Below are 12,808 nucleotides of genomic sequence, written 5' to 3'. Positions count from 1 at the left end.
CATGTCTTTGGCTGAAAATTTCCTGCTGATAATTGAGTAGATGTGTTGTTCCACAGCCAAGCCTATCACCCTGATGGCTCTATCCACTTCAACTGGGTTTAGGTCTGCTCCTGGCCCAATTGTGACTTTCCATAGCTTTTCCCGCTTAAGCTACATCTCCATGGTGAATTTCAACATTGTGTAATTCTCTGAGCCTTTTAGCTTTGTAAAGTTCATGCTGTTCCCTGTTATGTATATACTTCTCTATATTTAATAAAAATACTACTTTAATCAGCTGCACTTTTATTTCTTATGTACCATGCATTCAGTTTTAGAATGCCTTTCCGACTTGGGGTCCTGGGCTCATAACCTGTTGGCAGAGTGTTGCAGTGTCAGATAGGGATGTTACTCCACACAACGGCACTTAACCAGGATGATTGGTTTATTCAGATAACAGAGATAAAAGGTTGTAGTATATAGAAGATGTTCTGCAGCAGCAGGAACTCACAGTATACATGTGAAGCAGTACAGTGGTAACACAGAGTCTCAGTACACACAGGATGCAGCTGCAGTCAAGGTCACACACTTAGGAGAGCAGAAACTGTATGTCAGTGCAGTTGTCTCTTCCAGGAAGAACTCTCTCAGACTGTGCACTAAGCACCTCCTCCTGCACTGAGCTGATGCTAGGAGGGAAAACATTAGAGTATGGAAGCTGCCTCTAGTGCTGGGAATGGAGATAGACGACAGAGTGATCCACTGTCTAACATTTTCATAATTACAATTCATTTTTATTCTGCAGAATTATGATTAGGGAATATTAGATTACCACCTCTCCAACTGGGCACTTTTAAAATTAAATACTAGTACAAACAAAGGAATGTGAGTGTGAGAACACGGTCTAGTGCGCCAAACAAAACAATATGCAGCCAGATATGTAATACCCAAATAGGAGTTCACCTCCAACCTCCACCACAATGTGTAAACAACAAGAAAAAATTGGTATCACTTATCCGTCGCTGTTGTTTGAAGAATGGGATATAATTTCCAAATTTTGCTCCCTCTCAGTGCAAAGCAAATGCAACCCGGATGATATGTATATTTATGTGGAAGAAAGGAGTTTTATATAGTGAAGTACAATTAAAACATCTTTAATGACATAAATAACATGATTAATTTTAGCCCCACATGCAATGTATAAGCAGTGGTTTGTCCAGCGACAGGTAATATAAATGCAATTACCGGAGTTTCTGAACTGACGAATCAGTTCAAATCAGCATATAAAAGTGAGTCCTGGGCACCCTTAATGGTAAATAATGCTGAGATCCGTCCCCGGTGTCACAGTCACATATCCGTCCTGGGCAGCCTCTGCTATCACCTCTGACGCGTTTCCACCCCTGGTCTGGGATCTTTTTCAAGGAGTCTGTATGTGGAGCTATCCAGTGTACAAATATTTAAACTACCATCATCCAATAAAAATATTTTGCACGCAGCTGTTGTTAATTCCATTATTAGACTAGTTGTTCCCCGTTTAGCTGCGGCCGCACCGCGTTGCCATGGTAGGGGACGTCACTTCCTGCACAACCGGACTACACTTCCCATGATGCATATCATAGGGAGTGTCCGTTTCCATGGTCATCCGATACGTCACTTCCGCCCCGGGGCGCTGTCTTTCAACACCATTGTTTTTATCTGTTGCCCCGGAGACGGCTTCCTATGGCGGTGAATCTCTTAATTTGGCACAGTGGGAGTACTGATCTAGATAGTACAAAAGCAGCATCACAATAAAATATATTAATGTATCTATAAAGACACTAAAATTACGTAATCACCCATACATATTTAACTAAAAGCTATGCATAGAAGACATTTATATACCATAGACATCATGAATAAAAATGGATATAACATTGTATTTTTATAAGCCTGCTTTCCAATAAAGTGTCATTGCAGTTAGAGTAAAGTACTGGTGCCAAAAAGTGACAAGAAGATACTAGTGCAAACAACTGTTGATGTTAAAAAAGGGGGGGGGAAAGGGGGATAGACATAATGAAGTTAATTGCTTATCAAATGGAAAACCGATGCAATATTTATAAAAACCACTTGATCTCAAAGTCCGAGTTCAGGCCCCCTGGTTTTAAGGTCCCTAATTCAAAAATAAGTTTCATCTCCACCTTGGCTAATTGAGCGGCTAGATCTCTTTGTCTGCGATGTTCTGTAATATGTTTTAGGCCAAAAAATATTCTGATTTCAGATATTTTGCTGTTATGTTTTAATCTAAAATGTTCAGACAGGGCATCGGTTTGAAGTCCCTTCTTTATATTGCGGAGATGTTCTCCTAACCGGATTTTGAGAGGTCTTGACATTCATCCTATATAATATAGGCCGCAGGTACACTCTATACCGTAAATAACATTTTTGACGTTGCATGTTATAAATTCATTTATTTTCTCTGTTTTGCCATTGATCCCTTCCCTACCATTAAACAAGTATATCACCTTTGTAGATCTCAACAAATTCATTAGGAAATTGAGCATTAAGAAGTTTTACATAAATAAAGAATCTAATGGTGAAATTGCAGAAAGTGACTCTCAGGGCACACATTTTAGACCAAAATCGTTTTTTAATCCTGTTCACGTGAGGGGAAATTTTTTAGAAACCTTTTTTTGATCTTTGTATTAATGACATACAGACCCTCGACAAGGGGAATATCAAACACAATATGACCAGGAAGGAGAAACTGGCCTTGAAAAATCTGAGTGAAAACTCAGAACTGGTCATTAAGCCAGCAGACAAGGGGGGGGATTGTTATCATGACTAAGTCATGGTACAATCAGGAGGTCTTGAGACAACTTGAAGATCGGGGCACATACCACAAACTCTGCACAGACCCCACGGATGGGATATTGAAGAATTTGGAAATCTTATTGGAAAAATACAAGAAGATCCAGGTACTAGGGGAGAAAGAATTTAGATTCCTACTACAAAGTGAACCTACGATACCAGTTCTATACATCCTTTCAAAAATTCACAAAAACCCGATCTACCCCCTGGGAAGACCTATAGTTTCCGGTATTAACTCGGTTACTACTAATTTATCTGAATTCATTGACTTTTACTTACAGCCTCTGGTTTTAAAGAATAAATCCCATCTCAAAGACACCTTGGACTTTTTAAACTTTTTAGAAACCATCACATGGGAAGAAGGGCTTTTAATGGTAACTGCAGATGTCCGTTCCTTATATTCAATTATTGACCATGAAAAAGGGGAGAGAGCGGTGAAAATCTTCCTTGAAAAAAGTCAGCTGGATACCAAATTACTAGAATTCTTAAGTGAAGGAGTCCATTTTATTTTGACTAATAACTATTTTTTATATGACGATGATTTTTATCTACAAAAGGTGGGCACCGCCATGGGCACCAGGTTCACTCCGAGTTACGCGAACATCTTTATGGGTTGTTGGGAAAACAAAAAGATATGGAACAACAACCCTTTCGGAGCAAACCTGGTATCCTGGTCACATTACATAGACGACGTGTTTTTTATATGGAAAGGCAGTAGAGAACCCCTTGAGGAGTTTTTTCTTTATCTTAATGCTAATGATCTTAATATTGAACTCTCATTTGTGAACAGTGATACTTCAGTAAAATTTTTAGATATCACACTTTTTATAGAGGATGGCCATTTGCATACTAAGTGTTTTACTAAACCAACGGATTCAGGCACATTCCTTCAATTGGCTGACATCAATACCAGGTAGCCAATTGAGAAGACTAAAACGTAACTGTTCAAAAAACGACAACTACCTCCAACAGGCAGAATTAATGAAAAATAAATTTGTGGCCTCTGGATATAAAGAGAATGTGGTTAAGGTAGCTAATAAGTGGACAAAATTGATAGGTAGTCTTTACTTAGTAAAAAATCCAATTCAAAAGACAGCTCATCGGTTTTTAACTGGGCTTTTGTGACCACTTACAATAGCCAGTATAAACATCTGGAAAAAAAATTATATAAGCATTGGGGGATTTTAAAAAGAGATCCAATTTTGGGAGATCTACTTCCCAATAGACCCAGATGCATTTATAGAAGGGCACCCACTATAGGATCTAAGGTAGTAAAGAGCTTACTACCCTAGGATAAAATGAAACCCGGTACAATACAATCTAGAGGATTCTATAGGTGCGGATCCTGTATTGGTTGTAAAGGAGTGAAGGGGGATAACAAAAAACTGACGGAAGTAACAATCAATGGGAAAATAGAGAAAATAAGTGAATTTATAACATGCAACGTCAAAAATATTATTTACGGAATAGAGTGTACCTGCGGCCTATATCATATAGGACGAACGTCAAGACCTCTCAAAATCCGGTTAGGAGAACATCTCCGCAATATAAAGAAGGGACTTCAAACCCATGCCCTGTCTGAACATTTTAGATTAAAACATACAAAATATCTGAAATCAGAAGATTTTTTGGCCTAAAACATATTACAGGACATCGCAGATAAAGAGATCTGGCCGCTCAATTAGCCAAGGTGGAGATGAAACTTATTTTTGAATTAGGGACCTTAAAACCAGGGGGCCTGAACTCAGACTTCGAGATCAAGTGTTTTTTATAAATATTGCATCAGTTTTCCATTTGATAAGCAATTAACTTCATTATGTCTATCCCCCTTTCTCCCCCCCTTTTTTAACATCAACAGTTGTTTGCACTAGTATATTTTTGTCACTTTCTGGCACCAGTACTTTACTCTAACTGCAATGACACTTTATTGGAAAGCAGGCTTATAAAAATACAATGTTATATCCATTTTTATTCATGATGTCTATGGTATATAAATGTCTTCTATGCATAGCTTTTAGTTAAATATGTATGGGTGATTACGTAATTTTAGTGTCTTTATAGATACATTAATATATTTTATTGTGATGCAGCTTTTGTACTATCTAGATCAGTGCTCCCACTGTGCCAAATTAAGAGACTCACCGCCATAGGAAGCCGTCTCCGGGGCAACAGATAAAAACAATGGTGTTGAAAGACAGCGACCCGGGGCGGAAGTGACGTATCGGATGACCATGGAAACGGACGCTCCCTATGATATGCATCATGGGAAGTGTAGTCCGGTTGTGCAGGAAGTGACGTCCGCTACCATGGCAATTCGGTGCGGCCGCAGCTAAACGGGGAACAACTAGTCTAATAATGGAATTAACAACAGCTGCGTGCAAAATGTTTTTATTGGATGATGGTAGTTTAAATATTTGTACACTGGATAGCTCCACATACAGACTCCTTGAAAAAGATCCCAGACCAGGGGTGGAAACGCGTCAGAGGTGATAGCAGAGGCTGCCCAGGACGGATATGTGACTGTGACACCGGGGACGGATCTCAGCATTATTTACCATCAAGGGTGCCCGGGACTCACTTTTATATGCTGATTTGAACTGATTCGTCAGTTCAAAAACTCCGGTAATTGCATTTATATTACCTGTCGCTGGACAAACCACTGCTTATACATTGCATGTGGGGCTAAAATTTATCATGTTATTTATGTCATTAAAGATGTTTTAATTGTACTTCACTATATAAAACTCCTTTCTTCCACATATATATATATATATATATATATATATCATCCGGGTTGCATTTGCTTTGCACTGAGACGGAGCAAAATTTGGAAATTATATCCCATCCTTCAAACAACAGCGCCGGATAAGTGATACCATTTTTTTCTTGTTGTTTACACTTTTAAAATTAACATAACTATTTGCATCTATCTCTTTAATATAGTAACATGTGTTTATATTTACAACATCATGATAAAAAATTAAAAATAACATTTCATCTCAATCGTATTGATATTAAAGGTAAAACACATATTAAAACTATGTAATTGTAAATAATCTATAAAACAATCAAAACTACTATAAACCATCCCACACCATAATATTAGCAATATATATTTTAAAACACGTTTAAAAGGAATATCATAAAAAAATCACCACCTTTTCCAAAATACCCATAAATAAATTTAGCGTAACTCAATGCCATAATAGTGCATATAACTGCAAATAAAAAACTTACAGTATTTAAATTATGTTCTAATATAAAATTAATTTTAAAAAAATTACAGAATTCATAATCCAGATTTGAATCAATATTAGGGAATTATCTACAAACTGCATCTCCTCTTTCATGTTGTATTGATATATATTGTAATTGCTTGCCCCAGTAAAATCAGCAATTCAGATGAGACTGCACTGGCTACATTGTGACTGGCAGTGACTTCCTACTGGAAGTCCTACCTGTCAGTCACCTGTAGAATAAGCAGCCTCATTGGGAGGTGTCTCCTCTCTCAGGGATTGCCAGACCAGGCTGTGATTAGCAAAGAGCTGGTTTCCTGTAGGAAGCCACTCTCTGCCTTTCAGCCTTATATGGCTTTTATGGGATACAGCCGATGCAGTCAATAGAAGCTAGGAGTTTTGCGCATGCACTCTTGCACATGTACTGGTCCTAGTACCTGTCAGCTACATTGTGCTGGTGCTGGAATCCAGCCGGTGGTGGGTGCAGGGCACAGGGATAAGGCGACCTGGACCAGGCAGCAAAACCAGCAGCAGCACCCCTCCTCCTCCAGGAGCCATCACAGCTTATATGTTAATTTATATGTTTTAATAACTGTACAGTATATCAGCATATTTGATTTACTGATTTTCAATAAAGATTATTAATTTATATTTTGTATTCCTTGTCATGGATTGTGACCTGTCTATTCAATTAATTTAATATTGGTCATATATCCTATGAAATAATTACAAGGATAAACTAGTTAATGCTGGTGTTTAATTTAATACAATTTAGAGAGATAGAATGCACCTTTGGACCTAAATAGCTGAAACTGGTTTTTTGGGATATTTACTGTGGTACACACATTGCTACCATCACTTATCAGTAGTAGTCCTGAAGTGCTCTGAGATATTTTTGCTTATGATCATGGGGATCTCTGATCTGGGCCATTATCGGATGATATATATTATATCTTTTTATATATATATATATATATGGTGCAGGGGGATGAGGTATTTGCAAGCGACCAAAGGTGTCGAATTAATAGTGTAAAAACCAGGTGTTCTATAAATATATAAAATTTAATTTCAGAAAACAACACACTAAAACAAGGGGGGGGGGTATTTCATAAAATATAAACAATTTTCAAAAATGCAGCCTAATCCATAAAATCTGGTATAAAAGAGCAGAGGTGAAACTAAAAAAAGTTAAACATTTTTTTAAACACATATACCAAAAATTATTAAAAGGTACATAAAAACATGAGAAATAGGTACAAAATATGCAGGATAAAAGATAAAGAGGAGTAAAAATTGGGAGAAAGGTAGCTTAGCTTCAATAGTAGAGGTATAATCAGAGTAGCACCCAACGCGTTTCGTCCCTCATGGACTTCATCAAGGGGTGGTGAGAGGCTAGAGACAGAACATATTTATACCTCATGGCTATGGGAGGTGTTATCAGCATCACTTCCTGTTTGTTAATTGGTGGATTGCTGTCATGTATTCAAAATACAAGTATACGCACATAAACGTGAGATTAATATGATAGGGAAGCCCACTGTTATGTTCAAGCGCCAAAACGATGCCCAAATAGAGCTAGAAACACGTATATAACATAAAAAACGAGTGAGTCCATCAACTTCCGGTCCGGACTGTGTGGAACGTCATATCCGCCCCACTTCCGCCCCTCTTCCGGCGGCATTCGATCCGTTATGCGCATGCCCCGGCTGGGCACCGTGCGGTGGGGATCTCTGGTATGCTGTCACTTTCGAGGGCGGCGGCCATCTTTTTGGTTATCCAAAATGGGATGCAGTCCTGCTGCGGGTAGAGATCTTTGGTATACTGTCACTTTTGCGGGCGGCGGCCATCTTTTTGGTTATCAAAAACGGGATTGAGTCCTGCTGCGGGTAGAATCCATGTGCTGCGGTCTAGATAATTCAATGTTCTAGTGCGCAATGCAAAGGTTTAGATATGTGTGAGCCTTTGGAATAGTTTAGCATATTAATGGTGCATCTCCCCGGGGGATACATAAAAAACGAAAAAGAGAAAAAGGCATATAAATAGATGGTGATGGCAGGCATAAGTAAGTTACATAACAAATGAATACGGCATTAAGAGGGATACAGATGGATGATAATTAGAGTGGATATATGGTGCCACTATGGAGATAAAAAAATATATAGTATATATATATATATATGCAGACAATACAAAATATATATATATAGAAAAACATATGTATATGAAATACATTTAAAATCATATAATATATATGAACAGGGATGGGAAAGAATGGATAATAGTCCTGCTAGGAAAAACAGGAACAGTAAATATTGATTAGGTACCGCGTCGTGAAGAAAGTGCCAAAGTGATGTGGACAAGACATCATCCATAAGCTTCCGAGATATCCCAAAAATATTCTCTTAGCGCCTCCGGATTTACAACACCCGGTCTCCCAAGGAGGTCTCCCATCCTTGTACTGACCGGGCTCAACCTTGCTTAGCTTCCAAGATCGGACGGTGTTGGGCGTCCCCAAGGAGGTATGGTTGTAATGTATAGGGCTGGGTTAGAGACGAGGTTTCTCAAATGCAGTGGACAACATAATGAACTCACATATGGCAAAAAAGGATATAGTATTAAATACTGGAATAGCAAAGAGGAGGTATATAAGCTCCTACTGAGAGAGTATGATTTTTAGCGTATTTGTGCCATGAGAGCTTAGGGAAGTTCCCACTGGGTTCACCACACTCCAGGTATTCCCTGGGAGTCTCCCATCCAAGTACTGGCCAGGTCGAGTTTTTATAGGATAGGCCCATAAAGGGTAAGCAGTGCAGTGTTCGTGTCGGAAAAACAGGGTTTTTTTGAGAGAGGCAGGAGTGAAACATAAGGAAAAAAGGGAGTGAAATATAAGGAAAGGGATTTCTTACATCACAGGAACGGTGCTATCTCGTACTCTTCATTGAAGCCATCCGGATGGAGCGTATTCAGTTTGTATATCCAATACATCTCCCTCCTGGAAAGGAGATTCGAAAGGTCTCCTCCTCTATCTCCCAGTGCTACCAGTTCAATCCCTTTGTACGTTAGTGCCTCTGGATCCGAGTTATGACAAATGTTGAAGTGTTTGGATACTGCATGGGTGAGGACTTTGTTCTTGATATTCCTGACGTGTTCCTGGATACGTATTTTAAGGGGTCTCTTGGTTTTCCCAATATATTTTATTTTGCAGGAACACTCCAGAAGGTAGATCACCGATGGAGTATTACAATTGATAAATTGTTTGATCCGATAGTCCTTATTTGTTTTGCCATTGTGGAATGATTTCCTGTTCGGATGGAGATACCTACAAATACTGCACCGACCACATTTGAAGCTTCCTACACATTTAGGCATCATGCTTACGACTTCTGGATTCCTCAGCATACTTGGGGCTATTAGGTCTTTCAAACTCCTGGATTTGCGAAAGACCATCTTGGGCTCTTTAGTGAGGTAGTCTTTAAGTATAGGGTCCATAAGTAAAATATTCCAGTGCTTCTTGAGGACATCCTTAATAAGGTTCTCATGTCTGCTGTACGTAGTAATAAACTTGACTGTTTCCTCCTTGATGTCCTTGGGTTTGTACTTTAGAAGATCCCTCCTTTCTAAAACTTTCGTCTTGGTGGTGGCTTCTTCTAGGAGTCGGGACGGGTACCCCTTTTCCTTAAATCTTCCTTTGTACACTTCAAGTTGTTGATCTCTGTCCTCCATCTTCTTGCAGTTCCGCGCTATTCTATTAAATTGGGAGAGGGGGATATTGTCCTTCCATTGTTGCCGGTGATTACTTCTATAGTGAACGTAACTATTCATATCCACCTTCTTAATGTAGTTGCTTGTGATGATTTCCTCTCCTGAGTGTGTTAAAACAAGATCCAGGAACTCGATCCGTTCTATATTCTCATTGGCCGTAAACTTGAGGTTCATGGTGTTGTCCGAAATATAGGTTAAAAATTCTTTAAAACTCAACTGATCTCCCTCCCAAATTATTAGAATATCATTTATATAGCGTTTGTAAAAAATGATATTCTGTTGGTATGGGTGGTTGGTAAAAATGTATTCGTTCTCCCATTGTCCCATAAACAGGTTAGCAAAACTAGGTGCGAAGATAGTGCCCATGGCTGTTCCACATGTTTGAAGATAAAACCCATCTAAAAATGTAAAATAATTATGTTTAAGTATAAAATTCATGAGCTCACATAAAAATAGTCTATGATCTTCTGTAAGTTGAGGGTCCAAAATTAGGAAGTTGTTGCATGCCTCGATGCCCTTTTCATGCTCTATACAGGTGTATAAAGATTGCACATCAATAGTGGCCCACCTGTAGGTATCCTTCCATTGTAGTGGTTCCAAAAGGTTCAGGACCGATGTGGTATCTTTAAGAAAAGCCGGCAGTTCCATCACATATTTCCTCAGGAATATGTCCACATATTCTGACAGATGTGAAGTCAGAGAGTCAATACCTGCCACTATCGGCCTACCAGGGGGGTTGTCCAAAGATTTATGTACTTTTGGGAGAAAGTAAAATATGGGGGTGGTGGGGTTGGAATTTAGGAGATACTGGAATTCATCCTTCGTCAGTACCTCCTTTCTAAAAGCCTTCAAAAGCATAAGTCTCAGTTCTTCCACGAATGGTTCCTTAGGGTCACTAGGCAATGGGACATAAGAGGACCGGTCTCCTAGCAGTCTGAGTGCTTCTGTAACATAGGCTTCTCTGTCCATGATAACCAACCCCCCCCCCCCCTTTATCAGCCGGTTTTATAACAATGTTTTTATTTTCTTGTAGGTGTTTGATGGCTTCCGTCTCCCTATTTGAGAGATTCTTCTCCTTTATAGATGAAATGTTAGCATCAAATAGATCCTTCTTAACTAGCTCATAAAAGAGACCCACATTATGACCCTTTGATTCCAAAGGGTAAAATTTAGAAGTGGGTTTCAAGCCCAATTTCGATTGTTCGTAATTCTGTATTACTGCATCCTCTTTTTTTATGAAGTGACGTTTAAGAGTGATTTTTCTTATGAATTTGTTCAAATCGATGAAGACATCGAACTTATTCATACCCCTTGTAGGTGCAAAGGAGAGGCCTTTGTTGAGAAGTGTAGTCTCATGGTTCGTCAAGGTGTGGCTGGAAAGATTGAAGATGCCTTTTGGTGTAGGGGGTTCTAGACGAGATTTCGTCTTTTGTATAGTCTTTTCCCTCCTACCCCCACGACATCCTCTTCGTCTTCGAATCTTCTTTTGCGAGGTGTGGTGTTTTTCATTCTTGCAGGTGTCTTCGTTGTGTCTCGGAGGTGGTGGTTCGTTCCTGGTGATAAAAAAGGCTCCTCAGTATTGGAGTCTAGTCTCTGTAACGCTGCAAATCTATTGGTTGTTTTGAAGTTGTGAAATTCCTGGGTCTCTTTAGTAGTGAATCTAGGGCCTCTGGGTTTGCTAGGGACAGTTTTCCAATACTCCCTTCTTACTTTGGGAGCTGGCTGTCCTCCTCCAGAGAAGCGACTCCAATTCTTTACCATACTATTTTCATAGTCATGTCTGTCTCTAGCGAATTTCCTTTCTTTGTTTCTGATTACCTCATCTTCTATACGTTCCAGCTTTTTATTCAAAACCTTCTCATTGATCCTGAAGTCCTCTTTGTCTTTATGTACTTCCATTTTATTCTCAGCCTCTTTTATTTCAGCTTCTAGGTCTGAGATAGTGCGTTTTTTCTCCGTGATGAGTAGTTTCATGAGATTAATTGAACAGTTGTGCAGGGTTTTAACCCATTCTTGTATGAAATCTTGGTTCTCCTTTCCAAAGGTCGGCTGTTTCGTAATCCTTAAACCCCTCGGGACCCTGTTCACACTGACATAATGTTCTAAACCCCTGATGTCCCACCATGCTTTAACTTCCTTGGTTAGCAATCTCTCAATATTCCAAAACATGTCATCCAAGTCGTTAGTGGTGTGTTCAGTTTCGGGGATAGTAGTCTCATTGAAAATCTTTTGGCACACATTACTCCTTTTGTTAGTGCGTTCATTTATTCCAAACATACTGTGTTCGATACTGGTTCACTCCAGGCAGCTGGAAGCAATAATACCAAGAACAAAGATGTGTACAAAAGAAGCTGGCAGCGCCACAGATGTAGTATCAAAGGTGTAAACGACAGTATTAGGAAAAGAGTGTTTCGCTGCCAGCTTCTTTTGTACACATATATATATATATATGTTAGATTTACTGGCAATGCATGGGAATATTTTTGTTTTACATACAGTTGCGATATGTCACTTTCAGTTTTACAATCCCGACTCTGAATGCATTTTTAAAAGTACTTTTTCTATTCTGGGTGCTTTATTTGTGTAATCTGCATATTCATTATTACAGATTGTGCCTGAATAAACAATTTTAATGAGTCTTAAAATTTATGCTATAACATTTCAATAATACTGGATATCTGGTTTACGACATTTATGAATGCATACATGTTAATTGTTTGACGTTAGACTGTCTAGATATTACCTGTGTACCTGAGAAGGGAGTGCATTTAACAGCAATTTCTTGCTGTAGGACATTTATGCTAGTCTATTAACTTACAGGAAATTGAGGTCCCTTGACCAGGGCTGGAGCAGTGCAGATGATGACTTGCACACAGCAGTGCTGTTTAGTGGGAGTGGTAGAGTGTGCTCCCTGTCTGCTCTGCCTTCCCTCTTGTTGTGCTAGCATGTGTGAGGCGGGGGTTCCAGGTATAGGAGTTTGCTGCTGAATG

At 39.1% G+C, this 12,808-nt stretch overlaps 1 pseudogene; it reads right to left on the bottom strand.

The window, feature by feature from the left end:
• Positions 1 to 8,470: 8,470 nt before the first annotated feature.
• On the bottom strand, positions 8,471 to 8,589 carry LOC134948502 (5S ribosomal RNA; annotated as a pseudogene).
• Positions 8,590 to 12,808: the final 4,219 nt, after the last annotated feature.

The sequence above is a fragment of the Pseudophryne corroboree genome, chromosome 1 (genome assembly GCF_028390025.1).
Source record: "Pseudophryne corroboree isolate aPseCor3 chromosome 1, aPseCor3.hap2, whole genome shotgun sequence".
Taxonomy (NCBI): domain Eukaryota; kingdom Metazoa; phylum Chordata; class Amphibia; order Anura; family Myobatrachidae; genus Pseudophryne; species Pseudophryne corroboree.
This window is presented reverse-complemented; position numbering and strand designations above follow the sequence as displayed.